An 18,874-nucleotide genomic window follows, 5' to 3' on the forward strand; every position below is an offset into this window, starting at 1 on the left:
AGGGAGGCAATAGAAACAAACTCTTTGACCTTTTATTCTCCTTGTGAATCATTTAATGGAGCAAACTTCTTGTGAACATCTTTAAAACAGTGATGTGATGCCATTTGTTCTAAATCTTTGCACTATCATTTAAGCATCCAACAGATATGATTTAAAATTATCATTAACTACTACAGATTGTAGCTTTAAAGGAAAGCTGCAGTATGGCAGAAAATCTCTCTTAACCATTAAAAAAAATGAGAATAAATTACGAGTAAGATTTTTTGGGGGGAGAAGAAAGGATGAATTTGTACATGAAGTGTAATCAGTAGTTAATAACCACAAAAGATTTTTCTACCCTTTTATAAGTAGGTACACAAAGGCAAACATCAACTGGGAACCCAGGAAGAGATTCTTTTTTATATATATCCCTGAAACAATATTTTACTGCTGCTTGCTGTCATATATGCTTCCCTTAGCAGTTCCTATTAATCTTCCTTACCAGGTGGTTCCCAGTAATTGAAACTGCTCTGTCATGGCCTCAGTGCAGTTAATCTTATGTGACCATTATGATACTAAGAATTTATAGACCTCAGAAGAGGATTTTGCAGAGATCAAAAAATGAATCTCACTTTAAAAGATGTTGCAAAAGTTGTCAGGAATTCCAAGTACCCAACATAATCTATTTGTTTTAACAAGGGTCACTAACCTTTCTTGACAGTCATCCCGTACCTTTTTGGATCTCTGGAACAAGGAGTGGAATCTCTAAATTAGGATGAAATTCACCCCTCAGCAAAGGTGATTCTTTGCTGCAATTATCAAAGGTGATCCTTTACAGCAATAATCAGATCTGCAGCTATGACAGCTCAGCAAGGATAATACAAAGATGGTCTTTATGCCACTTTAGCCCTAATTCGCTTTGTGTCTGGAAAAAAAAGGGGGGGGGGGCTTCTGTACTAAAATTAGACTTTTATTGGCTCTTTGTTCAGAGTTGAATTTCTATCAGGAGATAGATATCTAAATATATTGTCATATGCTACTGATGACCTGGTTTACCTTTTCTAAACAGGAAAATGTTTATCTGCACCTTGACTTTACCTTCACTTTAAGTATCCCTTTGGATAATTGCTTCAGAAAGGTAATATTCCTTTCCTTCCCCAAGGATTTGAGGTGATACAGAACATTAATATCAATGACTTGTACTGAGGTTCAAAAGTTTGAAGTTAGTTCTAAAAGTTATTACAGATGTTCAACGATGATCATTGGTTTTTACTGAGGATACTGAGGTGATTATTTAGGTATCTTCATTTTTAAAGTGAATTCTTCCATTAAGCTATTTAAGAAAAATTTCTATCAAAAAGTTTGAAAAGAATCACTCTGACTGCATTGATTTAACCAAACAGCCATGAGAGAACTACAACTAGGCCATGCAATTTCATTGCATGCAGATTAATTAGGAATGCAAATGTTACATTACCACCTTTTCATTTTTGATAGTATTCACTTTGTAAAATATCCTTACAAATATCTTCTGATAAAATGTTTAAACAACTCTTCTCAGATTTACATTGTGCTAAACCATTCAAAGAGCGCACAGACTCCACCGAGCTGCGAGAGGTGTGCTAAGTCCTCTCTCTGAGCCAACCTTCCCTTACCACCTGGCAGAGAAATACAGTTTTATTTCTGCAATAACAAATTCGTTGCCCCCCAGTGGTCAATTTTGTCAGTAACAAACACACAGTTTCCAAAATCAGTTTGGATGTGTTTAACAGAAAGTAGTTCTCTGTTTTCTTGTTGAATTTACAACTGTTTCAATAATATAAATAAAATAGTCTGATTAGGGGCACTCTTCCGAAACTGATGTTCCTAAAGTGCTATAGTGATTTGCTGTCTGTCATAAGTATTTGAGGAAAAAAACAGCACGATGCTCTCATACTTTCAGATTGAGGAACAGATGGCAGGAGAGTGAGATTATCCAATTTTAATTCTTCACATTTATTTTGTAGGCTTAATGAATATTGAGCAAGGCTGGTTCCAGTAAGATGCACTGAATATACTTAACAGCAAAGACTGCTTACAGGATGTAAAAAGAGTTAACCACAGATCTCAGAGCTGTGATATTATAGATCTGATTTATATATCTGTCTTTATGCTTCTTTTTCTCTTTTTCTTTTTAACTTTATATACACGCACAGCAATTGAGAAGCATCAAATTATGTTTCATATTCTGATCAGTATATTCTGGTACAAGGGACCAGTATATATTATGTAAAAGTTCCTACGTAAAAAAATGATAGAAGAAACCTTACATGTTTCCCTTGTCACCTTAGCTCTTTTACACTGTTTTATCACTTTGTGAATATAGAAAAAAAGAGTCTTTTAATTTAGTATTGAAAGCAGGAGATTCATGTGGAGGACAAATGCTACCAACTCCTGTTTGCTGGCTGTGTTACCTAGAGACCAGCTGGGTAGGAGAGGAGCAGGGAGCAGATTCAAATTGCTTTTACATAAGCACAGCCACTGAGCTGACTTTAGAGTGAGTTGGGGTCAGGTTCTTTCCCCTGGGACTAATTATCCTGCTTTTAATATATGAAGAACTTCCATATGTGTGAAGTACCCTCCATTTGGGTGCTGCCAAATCCACCACATATAGGTTGCCCTCAGCAACCTAGAGCTTTAGCTGCTAAAACCCAAGACCTAGGCTATGACAGGACCTCCCTGCTGCTCCGCAGCCCCTAGGCCCCTTTGTGCGAGGCGGATTCCCTGGAGCAGTGCCTATAGCCATTGGCAGCTGATATAGCCATCGACGAGAAATGAGTAAAGGGATATATTTCCCACAGTGAGGGCACGTATCGGAAAGGGGCTGGCTTTGGAGTCTTGCAAGATCTCCTTGCACTGAACTAGTGCTTTTGTCACCAGGTACAGTGAGTGACATTCATGTAGCTAGTGCTGGTATGTGGCTTCATATGGCCTCACAAAGGGTGGGTTTCATCATGCTAGCCTTTAATTTACATATAGGGTCAAAGTTGGTTGCCTTCTAGAGGTAACGGAAAGCTGTGAGCACCTCTAGAAGGTGATTCATTGTATCAGAGTAGAAGTGTCAGAATACTGAGCTGCCTCCCTGCCTGGAATCACCTGCCTCTCCGTGGTCTATAGAAGAATTTGGACTCTACAGAAAAGCTGGCCACACAATTTTCAGCTGACTACAGCTAAATGAGAGGAAGACAGAGAGCAGTGCTCCTGGGAATTGCTTCACTGGTTTACTCAGGTAGACACGAGAGTCATCTAGCAAATCATGATACAAAAATGAAGATGTCTACTCGTGGTGTTTACCCGTGTCCTGGATACTTAATTGCCCATTGCGGTCCATGAAGATCTAGACAGCAGAGCCTAGGAAGTGAAGCAGCTCCTCTTCCCACGGACAGTAAGTGAATGATCATCTGAGTCATTCTTGTCTCCATTAGCTGGACTGAAAATGGTTTCACTCACTGTGGTAGTAGGTGATACAGCTAGCATACACGTAGACACCAGAATTTAATGTGAGCTGAATCTCACCCTGCACATATACAACAGCAATACAAAGGAATAGGGGGTAAAATAGAATCTGAAATAAAATCAAATCTACCAGAAGCTTGAGTTCTTTTATTAGGTACTATGTTACTTTCCAAACCTGGAACTTCATGAACAAGTTGGTATTACTACACTTAGGGAAAATACTGTCAGGAAGTTTGTTTGTAGGGATATCATATTGTAATATCTCATCCAGGAAATGGAATCCAAAAAAGGGTCACATTACCCTTTCCTAGCATGAGTTCAGTTTATAGGAAAATTTCTACAGCAATTCTCAAAATAATTGTAGTTTCCAAAGCATCAATGACATATTCTGCGAAATCAAGGAGTGTTTTTTCTACTTTCTTTCTTTCTGACTCTTTCTGTAGTTTCCTATGGCTTATTTTATGAGCTCAGGTGAAAGTTCAGCCTGAGAAAACACAATTTTACTGTGCTTTAGAGGTACGCAACAGAATCTTCTGCAGTGAAAGAATAATCTCTGTTTGTAACTGTCAGTGAGGTTGCCTTTGTATTCATATCTTTTGGGAAAAGAGAGGAAAGTTTCTAGATGTGGGCATTATACAAACATCTATCTTTCAGCCATTTTCCCCCTTGTTTCATATCTACTGGCTATCATGTAATGACAGACAACAGTTTTTCCAGATCAGGATAATTCTATACCATGCCAGATTTATTTCTATTACATCATTATACTGTAAATAGGTGCCAGATTGTATTGCTTGCCCTGGAATGACACAGCATTACTAAATTACAAATGATTGCTCCTCCCAAGAAATGTAAGGTAATATATATTATTTCCAGCTGGAAGAGCCACTGTGCATTCATATAGCTATTTTCACAGTGGGAAAAAACCAACAAAATAGCATGAAGTAATGAGATCAAATGCATGTAATCTATACCAGGAAGCAAAGCCTACCTGTTTTCTAGCAGTCAGTTCATAGGGAACTATTCATTGACATTTCTGTCATGACAGTGTAGATCTCTTCTGTGTTTTTGGGGTCTGAGGTAAGTGATATACCAATTTCTTTTTATCACTGAAAGCATCTTCACAAACACTGTTAAAAAACAGGATGCTACATATTATAGGATAATGTGTTTTTAAGCCAGAGTGTTTTCAGGTACCAATTATCACCAGTAATCTGTCAGAAATAGAAAGGAGCAGGGGAAGCAAACCCTTGCAAACTGAAGTTAATCCTTTTGTGTCTGCACTCCTGACATTTCTTTTGCCTCACTGGAGTTTGAGTTTCACTTAGAAGACAGAAACCTAACTAGAATAGTTCAGACAAATCTGCTCTCAGACACCTCATGCTGCCAATGATAGTAGCAGAGAGTAATTAGTATAATTTGCTTGCAAGGGGATGCAGCTTTCTGTGCCATCGACTGAGTCAGAGATTTTTTAATTCTTACTGGAGGAAGTGGTGTATCTGGGGTGGTCCTGAGAAGGGCTGGTTTGAATATGGGTCAGAAAGGGTTACTTTAGCACAGAGGAAAAACAAATCAGGACTGCCACCCTGCAAGGAGAACTGTCCGAAAGAACCGTCAGCCTTCAGGAGGTTTCATTTCACTCTCTACGGGAAGAGAGCTTAAATCTTCAGACAAAAGCCAGTGTTTTCAGGAAAGGACTCAGCAAGAGCCAAGAGCTTCTTTAATGTTACATAGTCCTTTTTATCCAAGTGAAAAAGTTAACTTTTGCAATGCATGCAGCTCAGTTCCTAGAACATAGTTAGCTTGCAAAGTGTTTCATGCGCAATGTGGTTGGTAATTAAAGGATTTGGTGCCTTCACAGCTGAACTTCTAATGGAGATGCAAATCAGCTGACATTTGGCCATACACAACAGACATTTCCTGGAGTCTTTTCTGAACTCAGTCCTTTTGCAACCTGTACTCCTCCTTCTAAGTCATTTGCCTTGCAGTTATCTGAAATCACTAACAATGATCTTTGGTGACCTTTGGGAAACCACAACACCCATGGGCTTCCCCAAGTTTTCAGTGGAAAGATGGGAAGGAAGGGCATGGATGCCAAGTGGACACCTGTCTAACAGATTGTGGGCCTACTCTGTCTATTGTGGAGGATTATTACAGATTTTATGGGTAGGCCCTTGTGTGCCTGGAAGTATTCACTATTTTCGAGAATTCATGCCTCTATCCTTCCAAGAACATGTCTGGAACCGTGACTAAGTTCTTAGTAGTATAGTCCTGCAGAAAAGAATAGACTAATAAAGACCAGAATCTTTCTCCAGACACAGTATGTCTGTGGTTGTACAGCCACATACTGCTCTGGCCATGCAACGTCTCTCAGGACTGAACCATCTTTGTAACCCTGTATTATTGTTCTAATTAAAAGCTCAGGAAAATGTTGCCAATAAAGGAAATCCTTTATGATCTACATTTTATAACTATGAAGAAATAATTTGTCTTCACCACAGTATTTAAATATTTAACACATCAGCTGATGATTCACTCTTTTTTAATGTTATTAATGATGAATCATGTTAGTAGGAATATATTTCCAAGAAATAATCTAAAAATTGAAGAAACTGTGTTGTTGATACCTTTTATCTACATGAAATACATATTTATTTTACTATTAATGTCAGTGTATTATGCAGAAAATAGAAATGTTGGTTAGTTGTTACTATCATAATTTGTTTTCTCTAAACATAGAACTTTCAGCAACACAAATACTTCAGCATAGTAGAGATGTTATTGCAATGCAGGTTTAAAGCTACTGGGGAGAAAAATCTCTTTTTTTTCCCTGTTATATCTTAAAGACTATTATGAGAAAAAAGCAGCTTTGTAGAATGGACCTGGAATTTTCTGATCATTTGTGCCTTAATCTGAAGGAGCTAAAGTCAGGAACATCTGTTAGAATATTATTAAACACAGCTTGACATTAACCTTAGATTAATTAACCAAATATCCATCACTGCAAGTGAAAAGAAGATTCCAACCTCAACAGAAAACATGGGGATTTTTTTGAATTTTCGAATCAGGTGGAAGAGTGCTAAAAAACAAGACTACTTTTAATCATTATACCCATTGAAAGAAAATGCCGATGGCAAGAGGGTGAATATGCAAGTTAGATTTTGTTTAGAGGTAAGTATTTTTTGATAAAAAAGCTTTTTGTGATATGATCTCAAGATTGCTATGTTATAAAAGCAACACTTTGTTCTGCAAGATTCTTCATGTACCTTGAGTATAGTTTCTGGTAGTAAATCAGTGCATACACACACTAGCGTTTAAGCTCTTCTGCAGGGCAGTGATCTAGCAACGGGAGCCTCGCTCGAGCACTGTACACACTAAATAGAACTGATGTACAGGAGCACTGGGTGCTGATCATAAAGAGATATATTTTCACAGGAAGATCTGCACTAAGTAATAAGAGGTGAACAATGGCTGTATATTAAAAAATTAGGTATTCAACTCAACGAGGCAGACTGTTACAAGGTCAGTTCTTCCACCTGACTGATGTTTTTGCACTAAATGGTTTCCTCGCATTTGAAATCAATGGGAAGAGCTCCAAGTGACTTTTTTCGCTTGTGTATTTTCACAGTGTAAACACTGTGTATTTATCTAGCATTCTTCACAGGCAAGAATTTTTAATTTGGTGGTTAACATCTTCTGGATGGTTATACTAGATTAGATATAAAAGTGATTAGTTTGAACGTAAATAGATACATGTCGAACCACATAACCATTCTTAGTAGAGTGAGGTGGACAGGTAAGACTGTCACTAATTCAGGCACTAAGCTATACTTCCTAAAGCTAGGTGAGGCAGCTTGCTGTCATTGGGTAGGCTGAAAAATTAAAGGATTCCAGTATTTTCAGCATTCTCATTTTAAGGGCTTATTTACCCAGCTGTTTGTCTGGGTAAAACCAGTCAATATTGTAAGGGAATGTTTCTTATTCCAGTTCCTCGTAGTGGTGCTTGTGCAGCGGTGAAGCCAGCAACATTGGCCTTCAGCACCCAGGCGAAGGGGACGTCTCTGGTTTCCATGGTTACTGAACCTCAGCACGCGATGAGCCGAAGCCGCAAGGGCTGGAGACGGAGACTCGGCAAACCCACAGAGCGTCCTGCATGTTTCGGCGTCCTGCAGCTGGGGGTTGTGTCCTGTTTGCAGACAGTCCCATCTCTAAAGCAAAGCAGCGTGTGCCAGACTTACCCCCTGAGAACATGCTGGGTTTACCTAAGTGCATGTTCTCTGAAAACACGGGGTAACATGGTGTTGTTTACTCTTAGGGCTGCTTTTCCTAATTAATATGTAGCTCACTGAAAAACACTAACGGTTATGTACTGAATCTAGGGACAAACTTCATAATAATTCATGTATTAAATGCAGAGGTCGTCACAAGACTTCAGTGAGGACATCACTTGAAATGAAGGACTTTTTAAGAGCCCTTAATTTTTTTTTTGCCTTAATTATCCATCTTTAATTCATGAATTTGTTTTATTAAAATGGCTGCATTTCTTGAATTGTTTTTTTAAATTCAGTAGTCTATTTGTCTCTCCAACTTCCTCCCTTCATTTTAATTAATGCACAAGAGTTTGAAAGATTTAAAACTATAACACTTGAAAGAATATTTGCATTAAATATTTTAAAAGTAACTTTTCCTAGTTGTGAATGTGGAAATCTTAAGTTCCCTAGCAAACAGTGTTCATTTAAAATATTTTGATTTTTAATGGCTAGTTAGTTCATTCAGCATGGTCTGAGGAGTCCATTTTACAGTAAAAGAAGTCTAAACATTGTCAGTGTCAGCCTGTATTTGTGACACACAGGAAAGTTACCTGGACTGTGCAAGAGTGATTAGCTGAGAAAGGTAAAAGCTCTGAAGCATGCAATTAATTGGAATTAAAAAGTGTGTATATATATATATGTGTGTGTGTGTGTGTATACATGTATATATATATATATGTATGTGGACTTGTAGGAAACTAAAGCTGGAAGAGATGACATGGTTTGCTTTATGGGACTGAGACATGAGACATTCCATGAAAAAGGTATTACCTGTCTCAAAAGTCTTCAGTGATGGAGATTCCACATCATCTTTTCTGGCCTCTTTCAGTCATTCAATACATTTATCATTAGAATTTACTTATATGCTAACTTCCATGCAGCAAACCTAGTTATAGTTAAACTCTACTCCACTTTAATAGCACCAACACTATGAACTATTTTTATGAGTCACTAGAGTGAGTTCACAAGAACATATCTGACTTCCAAACAATAACCATTTCTCTTGTTTTTCTCAATGTGTGCTGTTTTGCTTTTTGCTTGTTTTTTAAAAAAAAACTTCAAAAATGTTGTTTAAAAAAACAAGTTGCACTAGAATACCTGGATTTAAATGATAGAATTTCTAGAATAGGCAGGTGAAAACTTGCTGAATAGATTATTAAGGGAATAGATGATAGTATAATGCTAGGATACAAAAAGGGTACTAGGATAAGTTGCACCATTGAAAGAGTTAGAGATTGCAGAAAAATTCAAGTCAAATAAGGTGAAGTATATCCAAAGGTACCAGTGAATCTCTACTCAAAAGTATTTTGTCCGAGTAGAAAGAGTTTATTATCTGTGCTACCAGTCACCCGTACAAAACCGTGACAATGAGCCTGATACAAAATGCTAAGGGAAATCTGAGAGACTGTGGTGGCAGAAAACGAATTGTAAGTTGAGCCACAAGAAACAAACAAAGCTCTTAGACATCACGAGTGACAGAGCTTTGAAGCAGCTAGTCAGAAAGTTTACAAGAGGAGAAGCATATTTTGGTTGAGTCCCAAGCAGTGTACAGGGTCTGGTTTAAGATAAAGCAGCTGAAGACTAGACCTACTTTATAGCAGTGTCCCAGTACTCAAATTCACCGTCTTTGTAGAAAGTCAAAACCAAAAGAATATGGCATGGGCACGTGTTAAAAAAGAGATCTGAATAAAAATGAGAATGTTTCTTGAAAGCAAATTGCATAGAACAGTGAGTGAGGAGAAGAAAAACCCTTATAGAAAGCATGAAGAATGTTTAATGAAACCATTATAGTGATTCAGAGCTTTTATAGTCTTATAGTTAAGACTTCATATGGGCATATGCAAAAGTTGTAAAGTACAGCTGAACAGTCTGCATAGAAAATAGCCATTGCGTTTTGAGGTGACTTTCATAACTAAACTAGCAGAAATGGGATATGTAATTTTCCAGAAGTTCAACCTCTAAACATAAATACAATTGTTGCTTTGTAAATTCAGAATCACTGCTCTTACATATTGCAATGATGCAACAAATTTTCTAACAAATGGCCATTACCTTTCAACGCAATTATTTCAAAAAGCAACTTTACGAGAAGGTATCTCACAAACATAACATATGCCAAAGGTTCTATAACTCACTAGAAATGTGACAGGATTGTTCCAGTGGGAATGACAGCTCTAAATTTAAGTTTGTTTTCACAGTTTTCTGTCTTTTGGATGTAAACAAGGAGGCAAATGTGCACACATAGGTGCACACATTTTTCCTTCTATTTCCTCCTACTGCATTTCCAAGGAGAGCTAATAGAAACTGCATTTGGGTAAGGCTAATCAAAATAGCCATTGCCTTGACATTTAATTTGCATATACTGGATAATTTATTCAATTAGTTATAGAATGGCACATCTATTTTTAATTTAGTAATATCAGCAGCCCACTAACCCAAGAAAGCATTATGGCTGTTTGAATAAAATTCAAGGGTCAATAAAAATAAAAATAATAATAGAACTGCTTGAAAAAAAGGCATGCAGTTAATTACAGTACTGCAAATAAGAAAAAGACTGCAGAATAAGTACCTGCTAAATTAAGACTCTCATTTCACATATATCCTGCAGGATTCTTATACAGCTGAGCAAGAGTACTTCAATCTAAATGAGTTGACATTTACTGACAAGGATCCTGCTTTAATAAGAGCTCCCTTCCTATCTCCACATCTAACCTTTCTTTTTTCTTTTCCCTACATCCACCCTATCCTCTATATAGCTTCACAACATAAGATAAAAGCTCTTTTGCCTGTTATTATTTAGCATCATTATCTCACCTTACAATCTGATTTCTGATAGCCCTAATAAACAAACACTATCCTTATAAAAAAAAAAAAAAAAAAAAAGACAGGAGGGATAAATTTATTTTAAGAAATAATTGAGTAAATTGAGTAAAAATAAACGGGGCTTTGCTGTTGGGAAGGTTTCCCACAGCTCACATCTCACTGTCATAAATAAAACCCCCTGTACAGACAGATTCTTACCCCTACTCTTGTTTCTAAATACTTCTGTGACACCAAGATCTAAAGCTGTAGGCCCTAGAGCCTGCTAGAGTGATCCTGGGTCAACCATCACTCTCCCAAACAGGCATATCTGGGACTTTGCATGGGTAAGAACCCCTGTTAACAGCAGTTTGGATGCAGCCAGAGATGGACTGTAGGCAGAACACGGACCAAAAAAAATGAGGACAGACCAGTCATGGCACTGAGGTGGAGAGACACATATCCCAGTTGTGGACTAATGTAGAACCTGAGCACCAAGAAACAAGCTTTTTTCAGCATAGCTATCCTAGGCTATGTGTCAAGTGATATAAAACATTGTAGTGTTAATATAATGCAAAAAAAAAAAATAAAATGAGATTAGATTAAAAGCAATGAAATTAAAAGAAAAGCACTAAAATATTTCATTTTGTTTTTTTCTCTTAGCTTCTGATTTCGAAGTTGTAGATTTCCTACAGATTTTTTTTGTACTCGTAAGAGATAGAAATTCACTTGACAAATGCAAGCTGAGACTCTTACATAATTACAGGTCTCCAAACAACGTGAATACAGGAGCTGGCAATGCTACACTGCATAATCAGTTTTAAGACAGAGTAGCCGAACAAGCAGAGAATCTCATTACCTTGCTGTATAAATCCATGCATCAGCCACATCTTGAACTGCAGTTCTGGTCCTCCAACCTCAAATAAAACAGAGTATAACTGGGAAAAAAACAGAGCAGAGTAAAAAGGATATTCAAAAACATGCAACAATTTTCAAAAATACGGAACAGTTTCCATAGAGGGAGGAGCAACAAGATAAACTTTACTTTAGTAAAGAGAGAAACTGGAGAGAGGACAAGTGGGGAGAGGTGGTACATTTTTACAAAATGACACAAAATGGTGCATTGGGAATGATCATTCATGGTCTCTGCCAAAGCAAGACTTACAGAATATCAACGGAAATAAGTGGATGGCAGACTCAGAGCAAACAAAAGTTGATTCTTCACATGGTGTGAAGGTTAAACTATAGGATTTTATGGGTGCTATAAGTCTACAGGATTTCAAGTGAAAAATGAGCAAATTTATGAAATAAAAATCCTTGAGAGTTATTAATTAGGAAGACATCATCATCTCTGTTTCAAGTTGTTCCTGGAGCCAGAAAAGTATTCCATTGTTCATCATTGTATTTTTGACCTTTTCTTTTTCTCTTCCCTCGGTGTCTGCTTTTGTCTGCTTAGTGACAGGATGCTGGGGAAAAAGGATAAATCCACACCATGCTCCAAATCTGAAGCCTGTATTTTGTGTTTCAGAGCTGCCCAGGATCATGAAAGTAGGAGGGTAACCAAAAGACTCTTTGAGTTTTTTCCTCTGAAAAGCCACTCCTGACTTAGTTTCTCTCAATTATTTCAGTGACGTTCACAAAATTTCCTCTGGAGATCAGAGTCTTCTCCTCTCTAGGAAACACTGAGTGTCATTAGGGTACCTTTAAGTGACAAGATGTTCTCATGTGTTCAACCAGAATTAAAGCTGCTTCCCAATATTTTGTAATCAAGTCTCTACACAAGTTAGTGCATTTCTTCTGACAACTTTGAAAAATACCACATTTAATAGAGTGCAGCTAATTCCAGTCTAAACCTCACATAAATGCACTCTAAGCTGTCCTGTGGGTACTGCACGGAGCTTGCTCACAAAGCATGCATAGCATTAACCTCCTGTGTCCATGCAGGAATCCCACCTCTGCCTTGGAGTGAGTGATGTTGTGAACCAAACACAACTAATTAAAAAAGACCAAACATCCTCAAGAGGGATTTTAACCTGCAAGGTTCATGATTTTAGTCCCAAGAGTACCAACCTTTTCTCCTAATTTTCCTCTCCACCTAAACAGGCAAGTTGTTCCTCCAGTGATGCTAGAAGAATGCAAGCTAGGAAGTGCCCCCCAAGGACAACTCTTAGGGATGCTGCACCCATTCACTGGCTGGACCAGACACAGACATTTTCCTTTGCTAAGGCAATTGAGACCTGAGCATTGTTGATCATTGCCTATGAAGAATTGAAACTAATCATTTCATACACATAGATATCTGTGAAGGTGTTTGTAAGGTAGTGTTACAGAATTATGGCAATGTAAAATATACCTGACTTAAAAATTGAATCACAGAATCATAGCATCTCAGAATCGGTAAGGTTGGAAGGGCCCTCTGGAGATCATCCAGTCCAACCCCCCCTGCTTAAGCAGGGTCACCTAGAGCATGTTAGACAGCGTTGCATCCAGGCAGGCCTTGAATATCTCCAGAGAAGGAAAATCCACAACCTCTCTGGGCAACCTGTGCCAGTGCTTCGTCACTCTCACAGTCAAGAAATTCTCCCTCACAGTCAGGCAGAACTTCCTGTGGTTCAGTTTGTGCCCATTGCCTCTTATCCTGTCACATGGCACCACTGAAAAGAGTCCGGCACCATCCCCTTGACCCCTCCCTTCAGGTACTTGTGCACATTGATCAGATCCCCCCCCTCAGTCTTCTCTTCCCCAGGCTGAAGAGGCCCTGCTCTCGCAGCCGTTCTTCACAGGGCAGGTGCTCCAGCCCTCTGATCATCTTTGTAGCCCTACGCTGCACTCTCTCCAGTAGCTCCATGTCTCTCTTGTACTGGGGAGCCCAGAAATGGACGCAGTACTCGAGGTGAGGCCTCCCCAGGGCTGAGTAGAGGGGCAGGATCACCTCCCCCAACCTGCTGGCAACACTCTTCCTAATGCACCCCAGGCTACCATAGGCCTTCCTGGCCACAAGGGCACATTGCTGGCTCATGGCCAGCTTGTCATCCACCAGCACTCTCAGGTCCTTCTCTGCAGAGCTGCTCTCTGGCAGGTCAGCCTCCAGCTTGTACTGGTGCCGAGGGTTATTTTTCGCTAAGTGCAGGACTCTGCACTTGCCCTTGTGGAACCTCAGGAGGTTCCTCTCTGCCCAGCTCTCCAGAATGTTGTCTCGAAATATGCAAAGTCCAACTGGGAGTGATTAGGTAGACAAGTTGGTGCTTATCAGTGAACCCTATTCCAGCACTTCCTCCATCACTTTACAGCAGCACTATTTAGCTTTCAGTCTTTAGACATATACTACTTCATCTAAAATTATGTCCTCTGATTGCCTCAGTTGATATCTTAGGAAATATTTGCAGCAACTATGCCACTTTGAAGGCACTATATAAAAATAATTTTGTACTATTGTATTTCTCTTCACAGCCATCCAAACACCATTAAAAACAATGTACATATTGCATTCACGGCAACAATACAAATGTAAAATCTCTGCAGCATCAGAAGTACTATTGAACAACTAGCAAGAGTCCTCCTGACTAAACAAATACATTTTTCACTTCTAGAGCAATTGAATAGGAATGCACACAACCGAGGGAAAAATAGTAATCTTTAATAATGTTAACAAGTGATATAATAGAGAATATTCTATAATTACTTCAATAGCCACTTTACACAAGAGCATAACATTCCTAAAAACCAGCACTTTCAGTGTAGTACTTCTAGGCCTTCACAGCAATTCATTCATCTCTTCTTTTTTCTTGATTGAAATTTACGGTCTTTATAGCTTCAGTGTCCTCTGGCATGCTCCGGATAGCCAGCTGCTGAATGCAGGATTTATAAATCTTGTTGTTTCACCACTGCTAGCTAGATTAAATTAAATACCATGATAAGGAGGTATTAAAACTTCATAAATCAACCCTGGACCTAGCTCCACTTTTCCTTAGGTGTTGGCATATTTTGGATAATAATATATTACTCTGGATATGATGTAATTTCACTCTGTCAGATAGAGACCAAGAGAAAGAAACAGAGATCGAGAAGGCTGGGGGCTGTTGGGGTCCCAGGTGGACCATCCCCCTCTGTGGGCAGCTTTGGCTAGTTGCCACTTCCACCCAGTAGGCAGTGACTGAACTCTGTAGCATCGGAAATACCCTGTAGCAAGGAGGTGCATGGCTTAAACACCTCCTGCTCGTATACTGAACCAATCACCCAATAATTTCTTTTGATGACCAGTAGTTCTTGTATTGTAAGGGAATGTGGCTGATGTCCCATGCTCATCTTCCCACAGCACTCCTGGCCCTACAGACCTGCACCATTTCCCTGCAGATGTTTCTTCATCAATCACTTTAGCTGGTTAAGGGGTGAGACTGCGGGAGACAAAATCACACACAGTTTGCAAAAGTGAAATGTAAGTAAATAATACCAGTGGTGGTAATAATTACTGGTGTCATACTTGCCTCGTACCAGCTACGAGAAGTACCACCAGAGCTAAGACTGAAACCTCAACTCAGCTTACTGACACAGCTGAACACTGTGAATAAGATTCAGAATTAAGTTTAAGTGCATCCTGGTTTATCTGTGACAAAGGTAACCAAGAAAACCACCAAAATATTTGACAAAATCCATCAGTAGTTGAACCTCAGATGTTTTAAATAACACATATTGTTCTCCACCATCAAAATATATTCAGATGAGTTCAGAGGTATTTGCTTCATGCTTCACTAGAGTATCTAAGTAGCATTTTTACTGTTGCATATGATCCTGTAATCAAGATGTGGTCATGAATATGTTCCCAATTTTACCCATCAGCATTTTACAATGTTTTTTTTTTTTTTTTTTTTTCTGTTTATTGCTCCTTGTGCCTTGTTAATCAGGTAGAAAGCATTACTTATCTAATCTGTTTCTAGTGTTATGACTATTGCTTTGTTTTCAGCAGCATCTGTGTAAGGAAATAAATACTCCAGTCTGCTTTCAGAGCATGTCTAATACATATAACGTGGTCTAATGCAGGATGTAGGTATAGCTGTTGCACAAACGACTGGCTTTGGTTAGCATTCACTTTGGTTTCAAGTTGCAAGGGAGAGGTGTTTCAAAATTTGGAGAATACTCACATGCCTTGTTTTCGGTTAATCACAAAGTGCTTTAGTGGAGTCATCTTAGAGATGAGAGAAGGAGTTCAAATTCTGGTTCCACATTGCACTGGGCAAACCACTTCCGTGTCCTCTCTTCCTCATCTACAAAATAGGGATAGAGCAATAATGAGCGCTTATGCTTTATGATTCACTTAATGTTTGCATTATACCTTAAAAATTTCAAGAGCTGTGTAGAAATAATAACTACAGGATATATTATAGAAAACACAAATACCTTTAATCCAACATGTTCTCTTGTAATGGTTCTATGTTTTATTGAAATATAATTTGTGATTTTTATGTAATTGGAGAAAGATTGCTATATAACTTACTAAGTAAGAGTCTGACATGAAACACTGTAAAACAATAATTTCCATCCCAGGAGAAGGAAATGTATTAAAAGACGCTCTTATAATAAATATAAACCATTAAAAAGTTGGCAGGGATTCTTTGAGCATAATTGCCACAATGCTTGTTTCAAAATGCTTATTAAATCTGATTCACCAGTATTGTACAACTAGCTCACCTTTGCCTATGGGAAAAGAAAGCCTGAGCAATAATTTAAACTACTTTAAACAGAAAATTTAGAGTTGTTGTAATTAATTGTGAATCATTAGTAGTAGTTCAATAAAAAAAAAAGGAAAAGCAAAACAAGATTGTTCATAACAGAAGAGGAAATTACTGGAGCATCCAGAGAGCAGCCAGAATGAATGTAGTACAGGAGGAAGAGAAAGAAAAAGGTATAATGCAGCCTGAACTATGCTTCTACATCAAAACTCAACTTGGCTGTCATACCCCCCAGTGTTGAATACTACCTTGTGGTAGTATTCATGGAGCCCATCCCCACCAGGACCTCGTAACCCTCAGTAGAGTCTTTCGGAGTGTTGTCCCCCACCCCGTGGATGCTGGCACAGGGCCGTGCCAGAGGGCCGGCGAGCGGGGCACACTGCGGCCCCCGGGAGCTTGCAGGGCATCCCCGAAGAGCGGCATCCCAGCGCTGCGGCACGCAGCGGAGGGCGAAATCAGAGCATCCATCCCCACACGCCAGCTGCCCCAGCTTCTGTTGGCCATGGGTCAGTGGGGAGGACATACAGCATAACCATGTGCTTCAGCCCTCCCTTTCGTGAGAAGTATTTTGGGGTGATTAAAGAGCAGTTTGTGGTTTTGTGTTGAAAAGCAGGCTTGGTAAATAAGTCACAGGGTCCTCACACGTTCACGTGCCTACATAGCAAACTTCAGCGAGGATGTGGATGCGTCCCCAAGCTCACAGAGACAGGCATGTGGCAACTGCAATGGGGCCTATGGAGGAAAGTTAAAAGATCTTCTACAAAGTATGAGCATACCTTGTTTTCCAACAATGTATAACAGCTAAATACTCTTATCTTGCTAGCACTATCCTGATAACCGACAACTTACACTTGCTTTGCAAGATCTTGTTTTCCTAAAGCTCCATTGCGTTACAAGTGTGTACACACACGCACACACACCTACTGCAAAATTTTGTTCTGAGATTCTTATCAGATGAAAAGCATTAGAGATATTCTCCATCATGTCACTGGAATTCCTAAGAGGGAAAGGAAAAAAAAATGAAAGTGTATGCATGTGATTCTCACAGAAAGATTTTATCCTTGGAGAAGTCAGATGCTCACCACTGAGATTACCGAGGAATACACAACACCAGATCTGGCAAAAAACGGACTTCGTCATACGGTTCACAAACCCAAAATCGGACATGTTTGTATAGCCTGCTGAAACAGCAGCTATATATTTAAGTGGAAACCAAATGACATACAGGCCTTCTGATCAGCTACCCAGTCATTAATTCATTCAGCATAGTCACGTTGTATTTTAAGATTTTAGAAATGTGGGAATCATTCTACTGGAACAAACTAATGCCTCAAATTCTGCATCTTAACTTTGTCAATGAATTCTAACAGAAGCTTTACAGGGAAACAGTGGGTAAATAAAAATACCAGTTCTTTCTGATTTTGTAATATTCCCCTAATAGATAAAGGTAAGTTGCGGTATTGGTTGTGGATAATTGCTGTACTGGAACAGGAGGGCTTATGGCTATTCCGTTCCTTACATAGTCACTGTGATGTAAAAGAGAGCAATAGACTAAAGCTGAGAGTACAGTCAAGCTGTGACCAGCTAAAATGAATAGTACCTGCCTGAATGGTAATTTATATACACCTAAGCATTTACTTTATTTAAAAGTTCAGGAATTGCCTTTCATAAGGAAGAAATCTGATGAAATTAAATTCCTTTCCAACAGTATTTTACAGCTGCCTATTATAAGATTCTGAAAAATATCAGTGGAGATACTGAATACATCTTGCCAATCTGAACTTTTCCTAAAAATTAAAGTTTTTGTACATTTGCACAGTATTATTCTGTTTCTGTCCAGAGGTACTTTGTATTCTATTCTACAGGAATTGTGTTCTATTATTCAAGGATAATTTTAATTACTATATCTATAATTTCAGTCAGATCCTAATTTACCACGTTGATTGTCCATTGAGATCCTATGAACTGTAAATATTTCCATCCATTCCTTGGTAATAATATAAGTTATTCAGTCAGTTTTCCCACAGCAGGATTTTTTATTCAGAGATAAAGATGATTGATTATTTATTTTTACAGTAACAATGTCCAAAGCAGTTAATGTTTAGCTGACTGCACATTTTCCTCATTAGAACAGTTAGGGTTTCAAGCTGCATTGCGTAAAACTGGAAGTTTATACAGTGAGAGAGAAGCTCAGTAACTCTTCTCGTTCTTCTTTCTGCAAAAATACATTATTTTCAATTGCACAGTAACTCATGCTTACGGTCATGATCCTCATGCAGCCATTTAAAGTCTAGGAAGCAAGGTGAGTGCTGTGTGAGCACTCACCCTTAAGCAAACCATAGAAAATTAGTCATGTGTGGGAACTAAAACTGTCCCTTTTCAGTGGTTGGGCAGGAAGACCATGCCTATGCTGTACTTCCTGACAGGAGAATTATTTTGTTATGCATTGCCATAACCATGACAGCTCTATGAAATTTCTTTATCTTTTTTCCCTTCAAACTGTTCCCGGGTCTGTTCTAGATTTATAAACTTCCTTCGTTCCTTGTCTTTTCAGCCTAATCCTAC

The sequence above is a fragment of the Rhea pennata genome, chromosome 2, assembly GCF_028389875.1.
Source record: "Rhea pennata isolate bPtePen1 chromosome 2, bPtePen1.pri, whole genome shotgun sequence".
NCBI lineage: Eukaryota > Metazoa > Chordata > Aves > Rheiformes > Rheidae > Rhea > Rhea pennata.